The 26789-nt window shown below is 35.6% G+C and overlaps 1 protein-coding gene across 4 annotated transcripts in view; it reads right to left on the reverse strand.

The window, feature by feature from the left end:
* The window catches only part of LOC118744327 (pneumococcal serine-rich repeat protein), a 211003-nt gene extending 187482 nt beyond the window's left edge, over nt 1–23521 (reverse strand). For all 4 annotated transcript variants that reach the window (XM_036477246.1, XM_036477247.1, XM_036477245.1 and 1 more), the window contains exon 1: nt 22145–23521. The gene's annotated coding sequence lies outside the window, so the exon portion shown is untranslated. The remainder of the gene's footprint in view (nt 1–22144) is intronic.
* Nucleotides 23522–26789: the final 3268 nt, after the last annotated feature.

Genomic DNA, 26789 nt, shown 5'->3' on the forward strand with positions numbered 1-26789 from the left:
CTTAAAACCTTCCTTAAGTCGCCTAACTCTCTGGTAGGATTTTCGGGCGTTTTCCATGTCGGCCAGTATCTCAATCTCTTTGCACTCGCTTTCCTCTTCAGTTCCCTACAACGGTCCAACATGGCTCGCGTTGCGCCCGCTCGCGGCGTGTTCTTGTAGGCGGCATATTTTTATCTACCACACCTCATCGTACCACTTGTTCTTTTGGGCTCGCTGAGATCCGACTACTTCCTCGGCGGCGGTACTGAATGAGCTGGATAGGTGGTTCCACTGCTCGCATATGTCGGTCTGCTGAAGAGTGCTCTCAGAGAGAAGGTGTTTAGATGTTGGATCCTTTTACCACTCAGCCACAGCGGCCCCGAAGTCTTTTCATACCGGAGATCTGCCGAGAGTAATGCCAAAAGTGCATACATATTTAAGTATTTTCACGTATCGGTCACTTAAACTTTCTCAAGATTGCTGCAAAGGAAGCAAACGCGCTTTCATCCAGCTAGGTGTTCCCACATTCTCCTAAATTCGCATTAAATATGAGGCCAAAAGGTGATTAACCATTCACCGTTAAAAGCATAAATAAATACGCGCAATTAATTGCAATGACTACTAAAAGGAGTTCGTACGAGCGTTTCACACACATCAAAGCAAAAATAATTATTTTACTACTTAATAACAAATAGAAATCTTTCCACTAACAACAGCGCTGCGATACAAATCTCTTTCATCTACGTCACTCCTCCGAACTCTAAATGTATTTTATACATACAGTTTTATGCATTTTTAGTTGCTGCCAGTTAATTAGGTTAATTGCAATTGCTGCACCCGCTGCTAAGCATAGGCAAAAACTAATTTAAGATAAATATAAAATCACAACGAATTTTTTATTTGTTTTTTTTTTTTGCATTTTTAGGAATTTTCACAAAACAGCTACTGTATGGATGGATGCAAGTGTGCATATGTGAATGCTTAAGTGTCGTAAAAAAGCAGGCTGTGCTTTGGAAATGGCTATATAATCGAGTAAGTAATGCACCGCCGCCGTTGCTGTGGACTTAGGCAGCGGGTCGCATTATAAATATTTTACCACTCCAAGCTCCGGTCAGCTGCAAAAAACTAAGTTAATTTTATTTTGTGAACGCGCATAATTACGCATTTTTACGATCATCTTACTTAAGTAGATTGCCATGCGCGCACTGCTCACTCCTCCCACCCTGCGTTCCACCTCAACCCTCGAAAATAATTTGCACAAATGCAACAACTGCATATTTAAATTGCTTTACTTTGGCATTATGTATTTGCATTAGACGTTGTTGTTGTTGTTGTGCCCGCTGCTTTAATGTTATTTTAAGCTGCAGCTGTAATTGCCACCGCCGCACTTTGGCGTCTGCAAGTGTTGCCGTCGCAGCGCTTTTAATGCGTTCATCATCCTGCTGTCATAAAATACCAAATGTTTAATTTAAATTTAATAACAATTTTATTAGCATTCGTTGACTTTTTCTATTTATAACGGCTAAGTAAGCAGAATTGCAATACAACTACTTAAGCGGTTTTAAATATGTTAAAATATATTTTTTTTTTCGCGAGTGTTTCTCTTAATGACTAGTTAGGTGGTGTTTTGTGTTGGCGAAACCAATCGAAAATGCGCTTAGTGGGGGGAAAGTAGGGCTAAGTAGGGCCGGGCTGAAGCTTGGGAGAAGAGGAAAATTGCCTAAGAAGGTCGTATAAGTACATATATGTATATGACAATTGTTAACTAGAATGCTATGATTCGTATTATTTTAATTTTCAGCGGCTTAAGATTCGTTTGGTTCCGAGCCATTTAGGTTTAATATTAAATAGCCATCGGTTGGTTATTAGTTTTGAAGCGCAATGGTATTAATTAAGAATATTACTAAAAGTTAAGATAATTTATAATTCCATTAAAAAATAAGTATCAGTAAAAACAGATTGTAGAAAAGAAAATTTCACTGACATGAAGACGAGTTATCAGGAATAATAAGGCAACTTCTACTGCAAGAATTTCGATTCTGTAAGGAATACAAAAAAAAAATATCGGACTTTTAATCTTTATACAGTTTGACTGCCGGGATTCTAATTGCAAGAGATCTCTCTTTATACCTTTTTAATTTGACGCAAAAAGCACAGAAAAGACTTCCTTTCTCATGCGATGCACAGGAAATGTCTACTTAATGTACTTTTAAAGAATATTCCTTTTTCGTGTGCTACTGTAATTTCACAGTATAGGGTAACATGGCACTGGGACCTACTGTCGAATATCCAAGACCCATGCGACACCAGTACGAAAACTTTAAGGACTGTAGGTTAGCTAAGAGTAGACAGATAGATCATTAAGGCTCATAGCGCTGGAAGTTAAACGTTGATTAGATACCAAGCTAGTCCCTGGTACCAAAGACCGTATTGAAAAGCATACGAGTTTTTTTTTCGGCGAACTGAAAGTTGAAATTTTAGTGGCCTATTATGGCAGCTGCCTACAGATTCGCCAGAAAAACTCTTACCAAAAAACATAGACGCTGACAGAGGATGTGTTCCAGAGACTCCCTAATGGTTTCGCATGCCCAGGATCATGTTATCATGAGTAAGATCTTACTTATTGAAAAAGCATGTGATTCCAATAGTGTCTAAGATCCATTGGAGCTAAATCTTTCTCGGAGTTCGAAAAATTATTTATTCGTCTCTCACACGTAGACTTAGTTGAATAATTTTCAGCCAGTCAGCCAGATATAAGAAATTCTAAAAGACAAAGCGCTTAACCCATTAAAGGCTAGGTCGAAGCTCAAAATACATACCTAATTGCAAAAAAAACAAATCCAACTTATTCACTTAACTTGCCGATCTCTAAATTAGTAGCATCACTTCCATCCCCATTACTTGAAGCATTTTCAGAAATTGTCAAAAACGCAAAATAAGACTCAATCATTTTCGTTTAGTTTCGTTTATTGGCCAAAGAGTTTTCCCGCACAAAATTGTCATTTGAAGTAATTAACAAGCTTATTAAAAGTTTTAATTAGTTGAAGGCGGATCTCATCAACGCGAGTGAGCGTGTTTCAGCTAAGCAGTGCCGCGGCGCGCTACACAAATGTCAACTCACTGCGCTAATGCATGCCACCACAAACAAGCTGACGCGCTGATGAGTAGAAGATGACGATCGTGAGCGCGCATACACATACCCGAGCAAACTCTCTCAGCGCGCAATCCCATCGCCGTTATGGTGTGATGCCAAGCGATCCCCGGATAATGATCTATTAGATATATTCATACTTAGATGGCGGCAACGTTCATCATTATTGCCGCTCGCCGCTAACCGCTTAACGTTTTTGATGCGATGATGCTGTTGTCAGCGGCTTACTTTGCCTTCATTAAGCTAATGCGATCGCGCTCGACCCCTCACACATGCACGTCTATGTAAAACAATTCTAATTTCAATTCCGATTCCGTTTCTAATTCTAATTTTCAAGTTAATTAGAATTTCAATTCATTTTCGCCGCGCTGTTAATTGTCAGCGTGTTAAACGCTTAATGATTTCGTAATGATAAATTGCTGTCACACCAACGCTCTCGCTCGCTATCAGCAGCGCGCAGTATTTGCTCGAGTTTTTTTTTTTACTTGCATGTTCAAAAATATTTAATGAAAATAAAATGAAAATTTAGCGCAAAACGCGATCACTTTCAGTGCGCACACCCACACATTACCATAAGCTAGCTGCAGGCATAGATGGCACGCATGAGCTGCGACGCGTCGCGTCACGACGGTGGCAGTGGCAGCAACGACGACGACACGTTAATGCGCATTGTTTCAATTAAACACAGCAACAACAACACCAATAACTAAAGCAGCGGCTAACATAAAAATGTCACAAATATGCGCGTCCATCACTCGAGAGGAGGACGTGACTGTATTTTCAGTCGGTTGCATGTATATGCGTATGTGTGTATGTATGTGCGAATGCGTTTGCGTGCGCACTTTATACGTATGCTCTGTTATTTGTTTGCGTTCAGTTAAATGGATCGAATGCCTACACAGCTCGTTTCGCATCTACGACTCCACAGGGACTTGTCAGTCAACGCGTCGAATGTCACTGCTGTCCACCTCCAGCTGCTGCAGCCATGCAGTGGATGCTCGTCCGTGAGTTGTTGGTTGCTATAACCGCCTTGTTGCAGAGTTTTTCAATAACAACACTGAGCATTCCATGAAAAAGCAGGCGAAGTACTGAAACCACTTAGCTTTGATGTTTATTTATTTCTGGTATTTTGATCTTAATTTACTTCAACTTCGTGAGCGTTTTTGGGTCGCAGAGTGTTGGGTACTGAGGTGAGGAACAGAAAAACGGCGAAAATTTTTCAAATTTGTTGAAATTAATAAAAAATACTAATCTTAAAAACAACAATGTATTTAGGATAAGTAAGGTCGGAAACGACTGACGTGCTTTGTTGAACTCGGCTAAAAATTAAGAAGGAGAAGAAGGTCAGAAACTTTCCAGAGTGGGAAGAAGCTCTTTTTTTTGAGAGTTCCTTGTTGGTTTTCTTTAGAGAATTCATTGTTTTTATTCTCACAAGAAGCGAAATAGGGATCGTCGTCCCGGGCAGAGATCCGCGATGCCTTGGGTAAGCTTTAATATATCACTTGTGTGGCCGCCTGACAAAATACTCCGTTTACGGCTGGGTTATTAAGGTGACCCCAGTCTGGCCGAGCTTCGCAAGGTTCGTGTGACGCCTTGATCCCGCCCTTTCCTACCTCCAAACTACGATCTAAAAAGGTTTCCATATCACTAAGCTATTAAGGAGACTTAGCCCATCACACTCATTTGGAATCTTAGGTGAGCACCATTATGACATCGCACAGAATGTTCTGTAGTGCCCATTTCCAGTCAGCACCCTAATTGAGGGATCTGACGGAAAGATTTTCGCCAACCTAGATGAATATTAATCAGGAATAAATTATTTAAACAGGCCGGTAACCTTCGCTATTGTATTTTTATGAGAAGCGTTGTTTATGGCTGAGTACACTCGGAGGTTGGCCATTGCCTGCTGAAGGGCGACCGCTATTAGAAAAAAGTTTTTTGTTTCTTATTTTTTTATGTTTTTCGGAAACTGGGCTCGAACCCAGGCTCTGTTGAATGGTAGCGCGCACTGCTAACCTAACGGCCCATTTTCATTGCCGTCTTAAATAACCTAACGAAAGCGTTAAGCGTGTTCGTGAAGAAGTACTTGAAGTTCTCTTCACTTCCTGGCGGCAACAATGATCCCGTTCGATGGTGAACCTGTCCTTAAAACCGGTCCAAAATTCAAAAAAAAAAAAATCGGTACAGCCATTATCGGTTACTTTGCGGCGAATTAAAACTCCTTTTGAACTGTAAGTCAATCATTCAATTCCACTCTATGTTTGTACACACATACATATGTAATCTGTTACTACGTTTATACGCACAGAATAATCGACTTAATTGAAAGCACATTGGCACCGTACCAATTTCTCTCTAGTGTTTATACTTACGGCTTTAAAAGCAAACAAAATTAGCCGTTTTCATTTGACATTTTATAAGTTAACATAATGGAAAGTGATAAAAATCTAGTTTTATTCGGCATTATAAAATCGTGGCAAAGAAAAAGAACGATTATTATTAATCAGCTTTTAAATACTGATGCGATTATTTGGAATTTGAGCGGAACAGCTGATCTCCAATTCGCTTTGAGTGAGAGCGGTGTTTATACACTCGTTCTAACTGTCTGGAGAAATAAACTACCGATTTGAAATGGAGTGTGAACCAAAACACTTCGCTCTTTCAAAGCGAATTGAAATTGAGTTTATACATATGTTTTGAATCGCGGCGAAATGAATTAAAGCGACTTATGCATGCGTATAAACGTAGTATGTATCTGTAAAACGTTTAACGAATTTGAAGCTGATCGGACTATAAATATGATTTTTGAGAACAGATCGGACCCTGGTACACATATCGGCATAAAAGTAATTTGTTTTATTTTCCTTGACATGGTAGTTGCTGCAACCTACTTACATATATTCAAAACCTTCTTTTATATAATAGGTATAAATTAAATAAGAATATTCAAAATTTTGATATTTTGTAATAAATCAAGAGGAGAAGCCAGAGCTCATTTAGCACTACCTTTCTTAAAACCCGAATTTTGAAGAATATGCCACGAGCAGACATCTGTGGAAAGACTTCTTCGATCATAAGCCCAATGGCTGTGGAATGTATTGGAGGTTCTAGAACAAAAAGTAGGGCCACGCGACTAAGCCAGAGACAAGGAATGAAATTTTGTAGGACTGGAATTCGGAGTTCAAACCAACGAGTTCTTTGGAGAACGTCCCTAAGTTTATCGTGACTATCGTAAGGTTGCTCAGACAGATGAAAATTGCTTAGGATCCAAGGATTTCTATTCGAGTTTACAAAGTTTGGCAAACATGGAGATCATTCAATACTTCCCGGGAAAAATGGTAAATAAATTTCAACACATCCGACCTGCTCTGGAAGAATAACTTAATCAAAAAATGCGCGTAATTCACCATTTAAAAGAATGCATACAAATTGTAGATCGGTTAATTTACGCGAAAGCACTCCCAAACAAGAAAAACAAAACCGGTAACGTAAACTCCCACACAACAACAAAATTAATGCTCATTAAATTTTGTGTGCTATTTAGTTTTTATTTCTAATTAGCAATTAAACAATTTAAGCATTATTTTTATTGCCGTTGTTGTAACCTATTTAAGTGTCAACGCGTGTAGGCATTTATGTATCTACACTAGGGTGGTCCGCAGGTGGAAAAAGTAAAGTTGGAATGTTTGTGCTTTCATCCTCTACGATTTATTTGTTTATTTTGAAATCAAAAAGTATTTGGAGATTCCAAGTAATAATACCCAATTATATATTTAACGATTTTACATAATAACTATATTTTATAGGTCCGCCAAAAACTCCAGAAAATGTCAGAAAATGCAATGGGGGATAAATAAAAAATCTTTAGTATTAAAAATTGGTTAAATAAACAATTGGGTGTAGTTATTGGAAGTCATCTGAAGAGAACCAGAGTTTTCCGAACGAAAAATATTGGTTTTCAAGAATTTGATACCATTTCCACGAAAAGTTTTTTTTCCATATAAAATACATGGAAAACTTTGAGCGCTTTAGGCGACCTCCAAATATTTTTTGATTACAAAATAAAGAAATAGGGGTATTTTTTTCGATATAGAACTTTGGACAACCCTAATTTACACACAACCGTGTCTACTTTTGTACAAAGCCATGCGTGAGGCATTAAATTGCATGATCATTCTTCAAATTAACCAACGCAAGCTATAATAAGTGTGGAATACGAAGTGTAAAAGAAAAGAAAAAAAACTTGTTGGCAATTAAAATTCCACGCATTGCTCGCTACCGATAATTTACTCATTTAACTTAGTCTTGCTGCTATTTTGCTTCTGCACCCACGCCTTCTTACTACATAGATAATTTTGCGACGCGATACGATATATCACAGCAACATCAAGCGATTATCAGTTGATCACATCGCAACTTCAACTATCAATTTGGTGACTTCCTTTAACTAGCGCGTCGCACTTTATTTGAAAGTTTTTTTTTAAGTCACATTTTTCACATGTCACTTCGTCACGATCCGCCACTATGACGCAGATTTTCTATCGCAGTCGTTATGCGGGTACCTTAATTACCCCGGTACTTGGTTTGTTATGTGTAGATACATACATATGTACATATGTATGTTCTATTGCCTAAGTGAAATAAATGACATTCGTTAGCTTCTTGAAAGTTAGTTAAAAAAAAGTGGAATAAATAATTTTTATAAAACTATTTATTAGAATGATTGATGTCATCAATTACAGCACTCATTATGGTCGTTTATAAAACGGCATTTCCGTTTACGAATACTCCTCATTGACTATTGATTTGATGTGTTAATTTCTGTGTTAGTTTGTGCATAACTCATACGAATTGATCACTTTTCTTGGTAGAGGACATTTTTTTTCTGGAACAAATGATTGCTCAATAAATAAATCATTTCTAATAAAATGTTGAGCACTGTGCAGTGACTGAGCCGGATATTAGATTATGATAAGCTGATTTAAGGTTTTAAGTAGATTTTCAGGTTTTAATAAAAGCCCGTAAATGCTTATTTATTTATGCAGATGAGACCCAACGATTTATTAAAGTGGATGGAAAGCTATTTTACTCCACCTGGTAGTATAGAAATTTTCACAGATCGTTCGAAGATGAATGGCATAGGAAGGATTTTCTCACGAATCCCTATGCTAAAGAAACTGCTAAGTTCATCTATATTCTAGAAAATGAAAAATTGATAAAAAGGAAGGCCAGTCAGATCTCTAGGATAGCGTGGGCTAAGTGGGATCTCAAAACACTCGAAGTTTGTATGCCTAAGAATGAGAGAATCCACAACCATCGGAGCTCTAACTAGCCATTGGCTTGAAATAACTTTTCGCAGAAGCAGTAGAAGCTGCAAAAATTATAAGGAGGAGGCAGAGGCACCTTGAGTCGCCTTTCAATGGCGATCTTGGTTGAGTGACGGATACAAATTTTAAATGCGTGACGAGATTCCTCACAGTCTCTAAATGGCTTCGCAAGGTGAAGTGACACCTATTCCATCGTAGTATCACAACGGGCCCCCACTCTAGACTAAATGTACCACCGATTGACAGTCGCACCTACCTACGAACGAATGAAGTATTTGTGTGCCGCTCTATTCGATGACGTTTTGACAAACATCAGAACTTTTGGAGTTTTCGAGCTAATAACGGAACCAAGGGATATATACAGCCTCTTTTGAATCCAGTTATAGAGTTTTAGTCGAATTATAATATCCCAACCCAACCTAATGTTAGTCATATAAGCTAGGGTCCCGACGATTAAATTTTAAGCCGCTGATGACGAACTATCGGTTTCTAATCCCAACAGGCCCTTAAAAGTTCCTTTCTTGTCGTTCATATGGGAATTGATACCACATCTGAAGCTTATTTGGGCTTAGAGCATGAGCTTTTCACAGATTTGTATTGGTAGTGGCTCGATTTTGGCTTTTTTGAGCAACTATTCACAGTAAACTCATATGTATCTTTACGTAGCGTAGGATTCAAAACTATTTTTGGTCACCTCACCATATAAAATATGCCGGTTAAAATTATCGAAGTAAAACTGAAATTTGAGGCTAAGAGTTTTTTTTTTTTCAAAATATTGTAGATGTCCTTTGTTTGAATATAAGTCGAATACAGTTTCAAAGGCCATGACATACCTACTAGGGATTCTTTTGAAAAAATTAAGTTAGACAAACAAATCCTTAAGTTAATCCTTCAGTGGCTTTTCTTACGACTTTACATCTCGATGCTTCCTTAATTTTTCTTTTGTAATCTTTGTTTTCTTTTAAGTGCGGCGAGGTCGAGGGTCTAAACAAATATTATATGCTTCCAAATAATTAAGTGTTTATTATGTAAGACCACTGGCGGCAGAAATAATAGAAACGCCATATTTTGAATCGGCTTTTTTATAAATGTCTAGCTCATTATAAAATAAACTGCATACAAATGCGCATTTCCAACTCAAATTTTAAAATATTTCATCAAAATTTTAAACTTTTTATTCAGAACTTAAAAAAAAATGAGGTATGCAGCTTTAAAGCCCATCAAACTTTAGTTTCATCAGTCTAAACATTACCGTTAAATTTTTTTTTTTTTGTTTACGAATTTGCTTCCATTTAACGAATAAATGCGATTTATTTATATATGGAAGAAAACCGCAACACCTTCGACAAAAAATATAAGAAATCAACAGTAGTTTTTAGGCACTTGACCCCTAATATATTTTTGGGCTAAAATTTTGGATACAATTTTTTCGAATAATTATAGTTTTTATACAAAGTTTGAAATGCGCATTTATGTAGTGTATGCAGTTTTTTGATGTAATGAGTTAGACACTTATACAAAAAAAAATACTTGACATTAAATAAACAGAAAATATTGCCAAAACTGCTTAAAAAAATGCGTTTCTATTATTTCTGCCCCAAATTTAGGTACATCTAATTTTTTTTCTTTGCTCATTAAAAACTATTATTATTATTTTTTTTTTGTAAATTGTATATCATTTGTTTTCATGCTTAGATACTCATAGAATAAAATTATTTTAATGCCAAAAAATTGCACACAAAGTAAAAATTAATTTAAAATTATTATTTATTGGCCTCCGACGGCAAATCGCGGCAGCTGTCCCATTCAAATAGTTGACACAGCGACAATGGCAAATGAAAGCAGCATAAAGTGTACAAAGCAAATACACGGACGGACTGTAGATATACATACTTAATTTAAAATTGTACAAGTAACGAGCAAATTAGAATAAAATATATATATAACAAGAATCAAAATTATACTAGCAGCGGGCTTAGTAGGTATGTACACAAACAACAACCAACAATGACAATTTTATTACTTGTAGCTAACTTAATGCACATTTATTTTCATGCACATGTACATATGTACATATGTATGTATGTACGTGTTTGCATTTATATTTGAATTATGTGCTTATTATTATAATTCGCATTGTGCGCTTGATTACTTTTTCTACAAAATAGTTGACATAAAAATATAAAAGTATTTCTATGAATTAGTTTTCTGCCTACTTTGGAGGCAAGCAAGCGCAGGCACCCCAGCATGTCAGAGGCACGCACACAAACACACACAATAAGACCCCCTCAAGCAGCGTACTGCACTTGCAGTGTTGTTGGCAAACTTTACAGCATTGGCATTGTTTGACTTTGGAAATGAAAATCAAATCGACCGGCACAAGCTGGACAACGGGCAGTCGAACGGTCGAACGAGGAGCCGGACGGCCTAACACTGCACTGCTGGGCGATGCATTGGCGATTTGTGCGGGCCAGCCGGGTAGCTGCTGTGTTGTGCATTTGATTCGTGCCTACACCCCCAAATGCCGCCGCCGCCGTCGCCACAAGCAAGGTATGAGCACGGCGCTCTGCTTTCATTGATGCAAATGTGCAAATTTCTGCCAGCTTACAGGTGTGTATTTGCAAGCTTCCCCTTCTCGTTATCACCGCGCTGCCAACGCCTATCCGTTTCATTCATTCATTTGCTTATTTGAGTCGATTTAGCGTCGCTGTGGCTGCTATTAAACTTTGCATACATACATACGTACATATATACTGAGTTTTAAACGTACATATATCCATCTATGTATGTATACATTTATAGGATGCTATTAAAATTCTTGTTGCTTTTGTTGTCGCTTTAATTTTTGCCTCCCCAATGCTAATGATGCCCCAACACCAAAATGAATTGTGCCATGGGGTTAAGTGCTGACAATTGGCATTTTTTCGAGGTAATAATGCACCTAAAAAGTATACTTACAGTGACTCAAACAAAGGGTGCACATGTTGATTTTTTTTAAGTACAATATTTTTCAAGCTAAACCATTTTTGTATTTTTATAAAAAAGTTGTTCACGCTTTAGCAAAAACCATATGAATTGAAGTTTCAAAATTTAGAAAAATCAGAAACTTAGAGAAATACGAAATCTTCGAAAAATCAGTAAAGACGGAAGTTAATTTATTCAAAATTGATGTTTGTAATAATTCTTTAGCAAAAAATACGCTTATGATCAAATTTAGGAAAATGGGCGTGGCGCGGCTCACTTATCACCACATATGTTTATCTCGGTAACCGTTCGATCAATTTATACCAAACTCGGTATGATTATTGCGCTTGCCACATAATAGCAAAACGTTAAAAATTATTGTAATTGGACTAAAATTACCCACTTTTTATATAACGGTAAATTTCGTAAATGCTTGAAACTTCGATATTTCGAATTTAAGACGCTAATTTACTCAAAATTGATACTAACAACAATGCCTTGAAAAGAAGTAACATTAGTATAGAATTTTGGAAAATGGGCATGATACCACCCACATATAAATTCATAAGTTTTCCTCAATAAGTCTAACTGAAATATAAATTGTTAGAATTAGGGGTAAAACCACTCTGTAACGTTAGTTTTCAGAAAGGTGAAAAACTATATTTAATACTTGCGCCGGATATTTAATGTTCGACTCCGCCCAAACTTAGTTCCATATAAAAACGAATTTTTTATGGGACATAATGCGCAGTACCGTTTCCAAAAAAATATAAAAAATCAACGCCAGTGTTTATAAATAGCACTTGTTATATGAAAAAACCATCAAAAGACTGGCGGCAAAAAAAATATTAGACATGCATTTCGTTATACTGAAATTTTATGAGCTATAAAGCTGCAAAACCAAAAGTTTTCTTAAAATTTATCTTAAAAAGTTTAAAATTTTTATAAAAATTTGTTATTTTTTATTCTTGTATAAGATTGGAAAGTTTGATTAAGATGGTTTTGCACAATATGGATGCATGCACAATATTTTTATAGAAAAATAAGAAATAAAGAATATTTAAGGAAAAATTAGCATGTGGTCAATTGTTTAAGTCACTGTACATACATATATGCAGAGAGGAATACTTTAGAATGAGTACAGTGGAAGTTCCCTGTAAGGAAAATCTGATCTCAAATATGAAGTATGGTATTATTTCATATAGGAAATTAATGTTTATTCAACAAGAATTAAATACAAATTAAATAAATTATAAAAGATATGAAAAGTTTATGAATTTCAATGTGGTTTCGCTTCGCGAGTTCGTTGTCAACTAACTGCTCGCGTATTAACTTCGCTTCGTCTCTCATGCATTGTGTCGGTTGCAAGTAAGCGAACAGAATTAGCAACAGGGTAGTAAACCATTGATGGAGGAAAAGGGGTGCTTACAGTCAGTTATCCTGATCAATGGGATCGACCTCGTACCCGCCACCAGGTTCAGATTTGGACTCTTGGTCACCGTCGGGTGGCAACACGTACCATTGTCTTAATTGGTCGGTAGAGTAGATAGGTGTATAATGCATGCTTTTGCAAACGCTTCGATTGCGATAGATGTTCGATGACATACCGACCTTCATCAAGAACTTTTGTAACGGATATTCGTTGCGTTTAGCAGTCTTGGGAAACGGGCCGAGGTGGTCTATGTGCACTGTCTTAAATGGAGTTGGGTCAACGTCGTCAAAATGGTATTTAGCTTCATTTTTTCCCCCTTTGCGCTTGACGAAGCTCAGCATCCTAAGAAACCAAAGATGATCCAGAAGTCGTTGTAGCGTCTTCTCGACACCCATATGTCCAGCGCAGTCGTAAGCGTCTTGAGGTACTCGATGTCTTAGGGGTTCTGGGAACGACCCATAACGATTTGTTGTCTACTCGCCAAAATAGTCCTTTGTCCTTAAGAACGTAGTCTCCATCAGCTGATTGCAAGATTTTTCGACTGGGTATGTACGTCACGGCAACCCCCTTTAGCAGCATGATTAGTGGTGATCCCTGTTGGTATTATAGCTGCTGCCGCTGCTGCTGCTATCACGATCATTCGGATTAAAATGTTTCATAATCTAAGTCAGCAGGATAGCCAGTCAAATTATCTCCTCCGACCCACCACCACCCAACGCAACAACATGCCCGCGCGACGGAATCCCTGCGGCGTGTAAAATCATGCGTCTTTGACGCTGTTGCTGTTATTGTTGCTTTGTCTGTCATTTCGCTTGCAGTGATCTGTTGCTGTCGCCGACGCTGTTGCTGACGTTGTTGCTCTGATCATTTGTTACCCGTGTTTGCTGTTCTATTATTGTCATTAATGTTGTTCTTTTTGTTGTAGCTAATGATGTTTGTGCGATTATCGCTTTCGTTCGCATTGTTGTCAGCTGTATGCAAAGTTTCAATTTCTAGCAGGCATTTGCTATTGATGCTGTTGTTGACTGTCATTATTGTTGTCGCTTTTTTCATCTAGATGTGGATATTTTTTATGCAAATTTCTGTACTTTTTTTGCAGTTTTGATTGTTAAATGTGTTGCATTATATTTCATATTATTTATTTTTATTTATTTTTTGTTTTGCCTCTGAATGCACTTGTGTGGCAATGATGTAAGCTTTATGAGGTTGCCCTCGGCAGTGCAGTCAATTGGCTGGAGATCATTAAAATTATGTGAATTTGTTTGCTTAGTTACTAAAACATGTGATATCCATATGAATTGATTTGATTAATTACTCGCGATATCAAATATGTAGAAAAAAACGACCGATCATTAAAAATTAATTTACGATTTTCTATTAAATCCACAATCCGTAAACAAGACCTTTAACTAAATTAGTGAGCTTTGAACGTCAGCTGCAGTTAATTTTGTGTAATCTAGTTATTTCTACTATTTCTGGAACTTTGTACTGGAAGAATTAAATTCTCGATTAGCTTCAATTTACGTACAGTTCTCTAATTTTTATTCATATTTGATATGTAAATATGTACATATGTATGTAAAGTTGACAGCAAAATGTAATTTTTAAACTCAAATTTCATGCGAACTTTAGAAGTTAACCAGTCAATGACAAAATGAATATTGGAGACACGATTTCCTCGCTGTCTAAAATACCAAAGAGCTTATATCAACACCTGAGTGGAAGATAGACCTATCTAAGCAGCCAGTTCGAAAACGTTTTATCTCAGAAAACTTTTCAAGAATGCCCTATTTCAGAATTTGGTTGAAGAATGCCCTGTATTTTAGCTGCCGAATCAAAACCGCCCTATCTCAGCATATGTTCATTCGAGATAGGGCGTCCTTCAACCAAACTCTGAGATAGGGTGTTTTTCAATTTAATTCTGAAGTAGGGTGTTCTTGGAAAGTTTTCTGAGATAGGGCGTTTTCAAACTGCCTGCCGTGATAGGTCGATCTTCCACTCAGGTGTCGATATGCTTTTGAATTATTTTTTGTATGTATGTATATTTTTTAACTGTCATTCTGTTAATCCGACAAAAAAATTGCCTTTAAAATCATATTAACAGTAAAAAAATTTACCGTCAGGTACCGAGAATTTGATTTCTGGTTTCAAAGAAAACTTTTCAGTGTGGAAATTATAACAATCAAGTAATTAGAAAAAAATTAGATAAGCTTTCGTTCGTGCTTAGTAACAAAAAGAAAAATCGGACCCTGCCCCACCTAACGGCAAAACCTTTCGTGGAGTTATAGCTTTCCATTTAAGTAATTAAGTAATATACATTCTAAATGTGTACAAATCGGATTATAAATATGGATTTTCCAAATATCTCTACGGACGAAATTTCGAGTTATTCCTTTTCATGTAGGTAGTATACGCTTTAAATATGAACCAAATCGGATCATAAATAGAGGTTTTCAAAGTAACTCGACTCCTGCGCCACCTAAATCATTTTTCATATTGCGCTATCATCGGGTTCTGCGCTAAGTTTCAAGTCTCTAGCTCAACGGGATTTTTTTTTTCAATTTATTGTAAAACTTGGTAATAAAACATTTAAAATACACTTCTTTTACTTGCTTTAACAAATGCTTTCAGAAAAAGTTTCTTCTGGGCGGAACTGGATAAGCAGGAGAACATACAGAGGGAATTCCAACTTCATCTACACCGACAGTTCACGGAAAGAGGACGGTGTAGGGACAAGTTTGCTTTCTTATGCACTAAACACCTTTCACGGACCTAAGTTCGGCAGTATCTTCTCAACTGGTATATCAAATAGCGGAAGTAAGGAAGCACAGAAAGTAGCCTCCTGTCGCTGGCCCTATTAGTGACAAACTCTAAATCGGTCAGGGATTGCAATATTATTATTCGACGTATCAATGGTTTGGGCTCCGGGACAAGGAAACGAGATCTGATGAGCTGACGACGACAGCTGGTGAATCCCTTCATAAGATCAAAAAAGAGAGAAGTGCATACATAATGCAAACAAATGGCTGAGGGGCGTCGCGATGGAGCAAAACACCGCTCTTTGAAAAAGCAAACCTGAACTTAACTTATTAACTTAATACGACTAGCCAATGCAAAAAGATTTAAATAACGGACATCGCCAGACTAAAATTCATTATTAGAGGACATTGACCACCAGATGAACGTGCGGTTAAAATTGGTTTTTAACATGCGCTGCCGCAGCTGTAATTTCGAAGACACCTTCGCCTTGGCGCATAGCTAATACTGGCCACTTTGACACTACACAATCCGACATTTAAGGAAAGGCCCATCAAGTGATCCCTGAAAAGTTATCAGATTTGTCGACGAATTAACATTGCTTGAGGAATAACAACAGACTTATAGCGAATCATAACACTTATTAAAAATACTATCAACAAACGATGTTGCCATTTTGCGGCAAGTGTGTTCTTGATAGCCTTTACACTTGGTGCTTAATATCATTAAATACTTAGGGCCAGATTTTCAGTACCAGTATAAGCTCAGATTACGTAAACTGAGTTTAAATTTAACAGTTGGCTGACATTTGATTGGCTAATCTTAATTATAGCAGCCAGCTCGAGCGTGTAAACAAAGTTTAAACCACAGTCATGCACTGAAAAATTGGCCCTTAATTCCATAAATACCACTCACCGGATTTAAAGTGCGATTTGCTCTGTAAAGATCTTGGGGTTATCTTCGATATTAAATTTTCTTTGACTTAAAAGTCATATTAACTATATTACCTCTAAATCCTACTCTGTACTTGGCTTCATTGGACAAACACTTCAAAATTTACAGATAAATTCCCTTTGAGGTTCCTTTTTACATCCTACAATCGTTCTCTATTAGAATATGCGATTTTTATTTGGAGACTTGTACAAAAAGTATTTATTTTTGCCTACGTTCTCTGAAAGTTGAGACAGCAATTCAAAAATATGGACCTCGTTTAATGCATATGTGGCCATGTGTTTTGTTTATAAAAGGAAATACGCGGGTCTTATTGAGTCACCCTGTATATCGTGCTCACCATAAGGAAACGAATTAGTTTTATTTTTATAGTTATTTTGTTAACAATAATAAATTTTCTTTTAGAAAATATTTGTATGTATGAAAATTTATTTATTTATTTGAAAATCCAAGTTTTAATGTAGTTCGTTATGTTCCTTGCAAAAAGGCATTTTCAGTTTTTTTTAGAGAAATATTTCCGTATTTTGGCCTTTTAGTTGCTTATAGCCGTCTTTTAGTGTTTGTTGTTTATATGACCTATTATGGAAAACCACTTAAAAACAATTTTCACATGAAGCGGTTTTTTATTTTATGAGAAAAATATATGTACTCCTAAATGTAGGCAACGCCAGAGCACTCAATAATTAATATCTGTTTTCGTCTAGACAGCCAATACTTATGTGAATAGTTATACTTCTCAAATGGATTATGAACTATTACCTAGATAGTCTATGCTTGGAATATTACGTTCTATTTTTTACATCTAAACTACATTTCTACATACTTGTAAAAAAGTTTTCGTAGCCGCTTTAATTTCTAATGAATGCTTACTCATCGCAAACAAAAATATTTAATTAACAAAGTAGTAAACAGGAACTTGAATGAATAAATAAAAATCGGATTTGCATTAATTAACTATAGCATTCATTAATAAACGGTTTTTGTAATGGAAATAACAAAATTTAAAAACCTAAAATCCCACGGCGCTACTTTCATTCATTTAATTCATTTTCAATTACAAACTCATGCAGTTGCACACATGCAAGTACGTTTCATACATAAATGTTAATAAGACAGGTAATTTTCTAATTGGCAATCATACATAAGCACATTGCCCTTAATAACGCAGCGGGGCTGCGAGCAAATTCCACTTGATTGTGGCCAAGAAAATGAGACTTCTAGTAAGTAGTAGTATTTTTTTACATTTTCATTTGTTTTTTTTTTTTAATAAATACTTTTCGTTGTTGTTATTTTACTGCTTGCTTACCCACAAGCAATTAATATAATTATTTTTTTTTTTATTAATTAGAATAATTAGCTACATTAATCGTAATTAATAGAATGATTAACTCTTTCGTCAATCAAAATGCATTTTATTTGCTGCCAAGCGCACAAACCGATAAACTGTACACACGCGCATTACTTTATATCTAACGCGTGTGTGTGTGTGTGTGCAAAATTGCATATGTGATCAGTAAATTAGTTGCCTGATATGCTGCGAAAAACAATGCAGTGCTAGTAATTAAAATTAAATGGAAATTCTAATTATTTTGTTGTTGTTTTTTCCCCTTTCTTGTTTTAGTTCATTTAATTTATTATTTCTTAATTACGTCCAACAATAATTGGCGATAATGCAAGTTTACAGCACAACAACAGCAACAACAATAGCAAAAGTGCTACTTAGTGAAAAGTCAATAGACTCTGCCAAAGCTGACACCGGTTGTCCTTCAACTTTGGAAGCTAAACAAATAGGCAGCACATATATACATACATACATATGTAGATGTGTATATGTATATAAATGCACTCATTGGAGTCTCAAAAAATAAACAAATGATCGCGCTGTGTAAGTAAATTAAACACTATTTTAGTTGTTGTTGTTGTTTCAGTTGTCACTATAGCTCAGTTTGCATGCGAATTGCATTTTTTATTGCACAAAATTTATTGCAAGTGTAAATAGCGCTAAGCATAGATACTTTTGAGTTAACAGCAGATTTGGCATGAATTAGAATTAAATTGTCTGTTCATTGACTCAAGGCAATAAACCAACAAAAATTAGCAGCAAACTACAACGTTTCATAATAGTAATTATAAATAAATTGTTTACTCATTATCATATTTTCGCACGAGTCGAAAGGTTTAGGCAAGGGCCTAAAAGTGTTAGCCCTTTAGTGCACTTTAGATATAAAAATAAATAGAATGATGGGATGGGATAATTTTTTTTTTAATTTGGATAGAGAAGTCTTTCTTTATTTAAGTTTTAAAAAATTTAAGCTTGTATGTCTTGACTTTTTGTAAAATCTAACTATCTTGCAATGTACTTTGTGTTCCTAAATGCCATTTATTTTTTAGATACGTACAGTATCGGTCATATCTATAGCACCCCCATTTCATAGTGATATTGTTTGCCACTTATGTTCAGTTATTTATTTTTAAGAATTTTCAATTAAAATACAGTTCATTCTCTAAGAAAACCCAAAAACTAAGCTTAAAATTTTGTAAAAGACTACGAAAAATTCCAAAAAATGTTCACCCAAATTTCAAGCTTTTTTCTCAGAAGTGTTAGAAATAGTTTTATAGCTGATTCAATTTAAGTCCGATAATGTGCAAGTTTCAAGTGGCTGAAAATTACCGTTGATTTTTTAGAATTTTTTTGTCGCATTTGCTTCCATATAACAAATTAACACAATTTATTTTTATATGAAAGAAACTCGCAACAGCTTTTGCGAAAAAAAAATTCTAGAAATGTAGGTGAACCAACGATATTACATATATAAACCAGAACTGTTAAATTTCCATTACGATTAGTAATCGACATTTTTTTGCATTTTTTAATTTTAATGATTATTTTAATTTTCTTACATAACATTACATTAACTATTAATTATAATTATGAAAAAATAATCATGATTAATTGCCATTAAAAAAAAATAATCAAATAATCAAAATTAATCAAATTGCTTTTTTAATTATTTTTAATTGTTTGATTATTTTTAATTATTTGATTATTTTTAATTATTTGATTGTTTTTAATCATTTGATTGTTTTTAACCATTTCATTGTTTTTAATTATTAGATTATCTTCAGTTATTTGACTATTTATAATTATATGATTATTTTTAATTCTCTTTCCAAATAGATGAAGCTGAAAACAGTATGAGGTGAACTTTTTAAAAAGTTTTAGACAGTTATTTTTGGTGTTCTTGCATCAAGGAATCCTTTGCAATGGTAGCAGGAACCGAAATCGGCATTTTATATATATTTTTTAAGTTCATTGCATGCTATTTTTAGGTCAGAAGAAAGACAAAAAAAATAAAAAAGTTCACTTTATATGGTCTTTTTGAAGGTCACATTGAATAAAAAATTACGTTGACCTTCAAAATTAAATTTTTAGATTTTTTTGTCTTCCTTCCACCTAACTTGAAGGTGATTTGGAAGGTGAAGGCTACTTTTTTTTATCCAAAGAAATTTGTTTTCGTCGATTTTCTATCTCAAGTGCTTTAAAATGCTGTTAAATTTATTTCGCTAGATGTTTTTGTTTTCGATTAATTACATTTTGTCAATATCTACACTGTGCGGTGTTTAACAATAACTTTTAATTTACTAATTTTTTATATATCGTTCACACTACAGCATTAACCACAGAAATTATATTCCTGAACATTGTACAATATATTATTTATTATATATTAACAAGTTGAAATAAAATTAAAAAAGTAATAATCAAATAATTATATTAATCGTAGAATTAAAAAAAATTAAAACCAATTCAAAATAATCAAATAATTATATTAATCAAGCAATTAAAACAAATCAAAAATTATTGAATATAATCAAATAATTATATTAATCACGTAATTAAAAAATTTTAAAAATAATTAAAAATAATCAAAAATAACAAAATAATTATGTAATTAAAATTAATTAATTAATTAATTTTTTTTTTTTTTTTAATAATCGATTATTAATCAATAAAAAAATGCAAATAATCGTATTTAATTATTAAATGGTTACCAAAAAAAACAAGCTTTAATTAATAATCAAATTGATTATTAATCATTATTTAACAGGTCTGATATAAACAAATTTAAGCCTGCGTAAGTTGTCTTATTTTATATTTTTTGAATAGTGCCAAAACACCTACGAAAGGAAAATTCTAAAAAAAAAATGATTCTTTTGTTTAATATATTTTTCAGGAACGCGAGCCGGTTTTGAACCGAACCGGTTTTGAACAGGTTCCATTAATTAACTAAACCATTTGCAGCACCGAAATTTTCCACAAATGCTTGATCAGAACCGAAAACCGACACACTTTTTATAAGGGTCTAATGTTCGTCTCGACCAATTTTTAATAGGCAAGTTTTCCTTGCTGACCTATTTTTTCTTTTGTTAGATATGGTATGTTGTTATATTGGAATTATTTTATTCTACTGAAATTCAGTAAAAGCTATTGTAAAAAAAAAGAGCCGTTGCCCCCTAGAGAAATAGAAAAATTATCAAAATTTTTTTCACATAGGCTTTTGAGAAGTTTCACATTTTACATGAGTGGACTTACAGCATGTTTCCACATACTTTTAAATGAGTAATTCGGGTAGTCTTCACAGTTTCAGCCAAAATTTCGACACACTTCTCAATTTAGTCATGGAAATGTTTTTTAACCAAGAAAAATTTATGACTGATAAACAAAAAAAAAAAGAATAAACAGGTCTAGAAAGGGTTCTGAACTTAAGAGGATCAGAAGAGGAAAAATCCGAAGCTGCAGCGTGATGGAAATTAATACTGAAATTTATATCAATAGGGTAAGAGGTTGCAAATGAATTGAAAATCTAAGTTATAAAATTTGGGGATGGTGGAAACGCAATGGCATTGTTTTTTGCCGAAAAATATATTTTTGGATTTCCGTCGGCAAAAATTTGTTGTACTCGAATGTATGTAATGTTATGAAAAAAAAATTATTTGAATGTAACTTGATTAAGGAAAACAGAATCACTGAAAAATCAACAGATTTCAATTTAAAAAAAATGTATATGTATGTATATATTTTTGGAAAATATTTTTCTGGATTTTATTTTATTTATTTTTTTACAAAATATTATTTTCGGTCATTTAGTCGATCGCAGTTTCGGCAACATTCTAAAATATTTTAAATTTTTCCTAACCACCTGACAAGGCTGATGAAACAACCTTAATTTAAATTGGTAGCAGTCATAGCTAATATTTCCACACCGCCTCATCAGACTTTCCTTGAGTTTGGACCCAGCCTCCCGGCGCACAGAGCCAGAACACTTTCTGCTGAGCTAAGGTTGCTTTTTCAAATTTCAGTTTTTCAATCCAACTAGGCACAATCAAGGTAATTATTTTGTTGCTATTTTAACTTGATCATGTGTTGTCGTTTTTATTGTTTATTATACTATGTTTCTACATGCATTTCTCGTTTTCAGGCTGGTTAGTCATTTATTATTTTAAATTTTTTTTTAAATTGTGACCTAATAAAGCTTTTAGTAATTAAATTTTTACAAAATAAATGTGCAATAAAAAACTTACCTCAGTTTGTTGCAATCAAATTAACAATTTTGTCGTCAGCGCTGAATTTATTAACTTTGTGATACAAAAATTTTTGTTAGCTGATTCGATTTTTGAAGACAGTACTTTCTTACGAAATGAATGTAGTTAAAAATTTAATAAGTTAATGTTTTCAATTATTTTTGTAACATATTCACAACATTATACAAAGTTACAAGTGGTGCCGGATCTAGTTTTTTTTTTGTTTATTTTTAAATGCGTATGTATTTAATTTTTCTTTGTCTGCTATCCGCTGAAGAGTTTTGTTAAATTCGTTACATTTTGTTTTTATTTTTTTTTAATATTCGTAGCATTTGTAGTCGCATTAAAAGTTTTTTGCGTTAATTTTTTCTGACACTTTTAGTTTGTTTTTTCCTTACACTTCTTCACTCCGCATATTTTAGCAAATTTTGTATCCTAACTAATTCACCATGCCAAATGCATCGCCATTTGTTTGTCTCATTAAAATGCGGTCACTTTCACAGCTCCAAAAATTGCGTTGGTGCAATGAATGCTGGTTTTTCGTTTTTGCTTTCACGTTTCGCCTTTGATTTTAATTTGTTTTTATCTTTACCTGCTTTGTGTGTGTTTGTTTCTTGTATATTTGCACGCGCACAAATTATTTATTTATTAAATTTTTCGTCTCAAAATTTTTGCTGATTTTATTTTTGGCGAAACGCATTGCCGCGCACTGCCTGACTCTACCTGTGCGTCTCGGCGGTGGCAAGTGTGGTAGCAGCAGTAACACGGCTATCGCACTGCTGCAATTTATCAATCACTTTCAACTGCCACATGCAATTAATCACAGCGATTGCAATGATCGCCGTTACGGAGAAATAGTTTTGTTGTTGTTTATTTTTTTCGTTGGTTGGTTGTTGAGCGGTTGTTAATTCAAATTGGTAGCAAAAGTTGGCGATTAGCTGGCTGGCGGATACTGATTATTGTTGTTGTTGCAGCGGATTTATTAATATGAAATGCACGATTTCTGCAGTGTGTACTCGAATTAAATGTAACGGTGTCAGCTTTGCACAAAAAGGTAAAAAATAATTTTCCATTGGCAACACTAAAAGTAATGCAACGATCGCACCACACTGCACGGCTTCTGCTAGCAAATTGTTACACCCACACATACGCACGCACTAAGTCACAGAATTACTGCTGCAGTTCACCATTTCTCAACACACCGAAATTCAACTTTTAATTAATCAAAAATTTTAATTACACTACTTATGCAATTATCTAGTTAATTTAGAGTTCGCTTCGCTGCGATGGTAATCGGTTCAATTGCGAGTTCCAAATGTACACTCAGCTCAATTGTAGATTCAAAAGTCATCCGTGCGAGCCGTACGAACAGGCAGAGCGCCGTCAAAAGACTGAGCAGCGCTGCCAACTCGCCAGGCCGCCTATGCTTGCCCGCTGACTGCTGCATATCAGCCGGCCTGCGCTGCTGCGCGTCGCTGCCGAGGACCCCCCAAAACAAAATGCCAGCAACAGCAGCGCCAACACTAACAACATTTAAATCAGCGCGCACACCAACAACCACCACCCAAACTGGACAACAACAACAACAACTAAAAGCAACCACATTAATATGACAGTAGTAAAAAAACGAGCAACAAACGAAAACGAACCGAACAAACGATGCGATGAACGAACGTAGCCAACATAGCGAAAACAATACGAACAAACGAAGCTTGAACGCCAAAGTTGTTGCAGCTGCGCTGCCTGCCGCGCCAGCAACGCCAACAGCAACAGCAATACGAAAACGACCGAATGCAAATGCTCAGCGTACGAACGAGCGCTAAATGCGTTTGTATGCAGGAGCAACCGCAAGAGGAATGTCAAAACGAAAACTGAGCGCAGTGAAGTGAGGAAAAACAAAATACAACGCAGCCAAATGTATTGCGCGCGCCTGCAAGAAGACGACGAAGAAGAAGGTGGTAGAAGAGCGGCTAGCTACGACTAACCAACCACCCACCCACTCTTGCCAACGTCATTGCACACAACGGCAGCTAACCGCAGTGGCTGCGCTGAGAGCCAAAGCGTAGAGAGTGCGCTCGGAGCAACAAAAAAAGGGTAAAAAAGAATGACGTCATTAATTAAAGGTAGTCAAATGCAGAGAGGAAAAAACATTCGTATGCGAATAGCGGCAGAGGCCTTAAGAGGTATGTATGTGTCTTTGTGTGTGTGTGTGTAAGCTGCTCATTATGAGCGCATGCCATTGTTGTTGATACAGCGCCAACTTTTTTGTATGTATGTAGCAAGTAGCACCCAACGGCGGGGAAATAGTTGGCGCGCGAGCTAAGCTTGACGAAACTTCGCAACACATTGGGGGCGAGAAAGAGAGAGAAGAGGAGGATGAAGATTGATTGGAGCACTGAGAAATATTTGAGACTACAGAGAGCTCCCCAAGTTGCAAATGTTACACGCGCTTGTGCTTGTGTTTTTGTGGCGTTGTTGATAGTGGCGCTTGCGGAGTCTTATTGCTTTGAACGCAGCGCTCTCGCTCAATTTATTTTGCTCTCTCTAGCATATTAAACGTTTTAATTGCAAGGGGGTGCTGCGGCATCTGTTTGGCGCGCATTGCAATAGAATTGCCTAAATGGAAAATAATTTTAATTAGTTGAAAATTGTAATTTTTGTATTTTTCTTGAAAACTTTAGTTTATTATCTTTACCATCCAGACGCTCAAACATTCAAATTCACATTTTTTCTGAGCGCATACGCTGACTGGCACACGCTTGACTTTTGGTACATTTTTTTTATATTTTTAATTATTTCGCATCGATTTTCAACCACTATTTTTTAATCCTAATGCATATCTACATAAGTATGTAGGTGCATATGTATGTACATATGTGCGCGAATAGTCATTCCACCCTCTTTGCTTTGTTTTTTGCGTGTTTGTTGTAATTAATGACTTGTTGTTGTGCGCGTCACTGTGTCGCTTCCGCGCTAATTACACGAAAAAATATTAGTTTGCTATGAAAGAAGGGTTGCAAATCGATGCTAAAAAATTACCGAGGGTAAGCTTAGAGAGTCGCGTGGCAGCCAGGGTGATGTTGCCGGTGTCAGTAAAAGCATAGATGACAAATGCACTTTTCACACACATGGGACGATACATACATTGCATATGTATGTGTGCATGTATGTATGTATGTAGATATTTGCTTTTTCGAAACAATTAGAAAATAAAAAATGTTCGAACAAAATCAATTTATGACCGAAAGAATACGCTAATGCCCAGTGACAGGATGAAAAAAGTATTGATTTCAATTGAACAAAAAACAACAAAAAATTAATGGACTTAAAATATTTTACTGCGGCAAAACTGTGCTAGATGTATGTTCGGAACTTGCTTCTTTTTTTGGCAATAGGTTTTTTTAAAGGGATGTGTTTAGTAGAGTGCAATGAACTGAGGTTAGAAAGGGTATTTTTCGTTCACCTTACATTAATACAGAAAGAATAATACCTTTTGATAACAGAACTAGATTTCCACTATATTGTTTCTGTACTGGCACAAAGCGTGTCAGGTGGCTGGAATCAGCAGTGATAATCTGAAAAGCAGAAAGAGGTTACTATTGCCGATGGGTGGTCTGAAATCAACAGCGCCGTTGTGGCAAAAGCTGAGAAATGCTTCATACTCGTTTTATAAAAACAAAAGGTGTACTCATTAATGCTTAAGGCAGACAGAAATCTGCCGGAAATGCGCTTTTTAGAATTATGTACTATTATAGCAGATTTCTTTATTATTTTATTTATGCGCTAATCTGGAGCATTTACATATGCATACTAGCAGTATCAAAATCAAGAGCTAGCTTAGTCATCTCGGCTTTCGACCAGTATACGGATCTTCAATGCTTCAGATAATTTCTCACGTAGCTAAGTGGGGTCACTTGCTGGTGAACATGTTAGTTAAATTTAGATGCGGTCTCGAAACGGTCTCACACGTTGTTATGTAAAGGAGTGGGTTTATTTAGACCTGCCCCTATATATATTAAACCATCCTATTTGTCTGGCGAATCCTAGTATCTCCTCCTATTTACTTTCCCCTAAAATGTCTAAGTTCTCGAAGAAGTTGTTCCCATACAATAAATGGCGGATGGATTATTTCCCCATTTTTTGAGAAATATCTGCAGATTTTACCGAAATCGTTATCCGGGCTCCGAACCTGGCGGCCTTTCGGCCAATGGTATAGCGCTCTTCGCTAGAGGAATGATCTGAATCTCACTGTCTCCCGGGAACTAGAAGAGATTGACTATATGATGCTGTAAAGATTGGTGATAAAGAAGGTTGGTGGTGAAGAGTTATGCTGTAGTAATTAGAGAGTATATCTTCTTCAGACGCCGATTGCAAAGGCCTAGTGAAGCCAATGCCTTCTCCACCTGGTCTTTCCAACGCATAGAAAGCCTTCCGCTTCTTCTGTTCCAGCATTACGCGTGGAACACTTTCAAAGCTGAAACGTTTCTGTCCATTCGTACGATATGGCCCAGCCAGTTGAGAGGCTAATATGGTAGACAGACGGAGAAAATTAATTTGAATTAATAAGCATAAATTCAAATTAAAATTTTACCCTTACACCTTATCGAACCTGGCAGCTACAGGCTTGTAGCTCGAAACTCTCACC

The sequence above is a fragment of the Rhagoletis pomonella genome, unplaced genomic scaffold, assembly GCF_013731165.1.
Source record: "Rhagoletis pomonella isolate Grant_MI unplaced genomic scaffold, Rhpom_1.0 Rhpom_scaffold_00008, whole genome shotgun sequence".
Taxonomy (NCBI): domain Eukaryota; kingdom Metazoa; phylum Arthropoda; class Insecta; order Diptera; family Tephritidae; genus Rhagoletis; species Rhagoletis pomonella.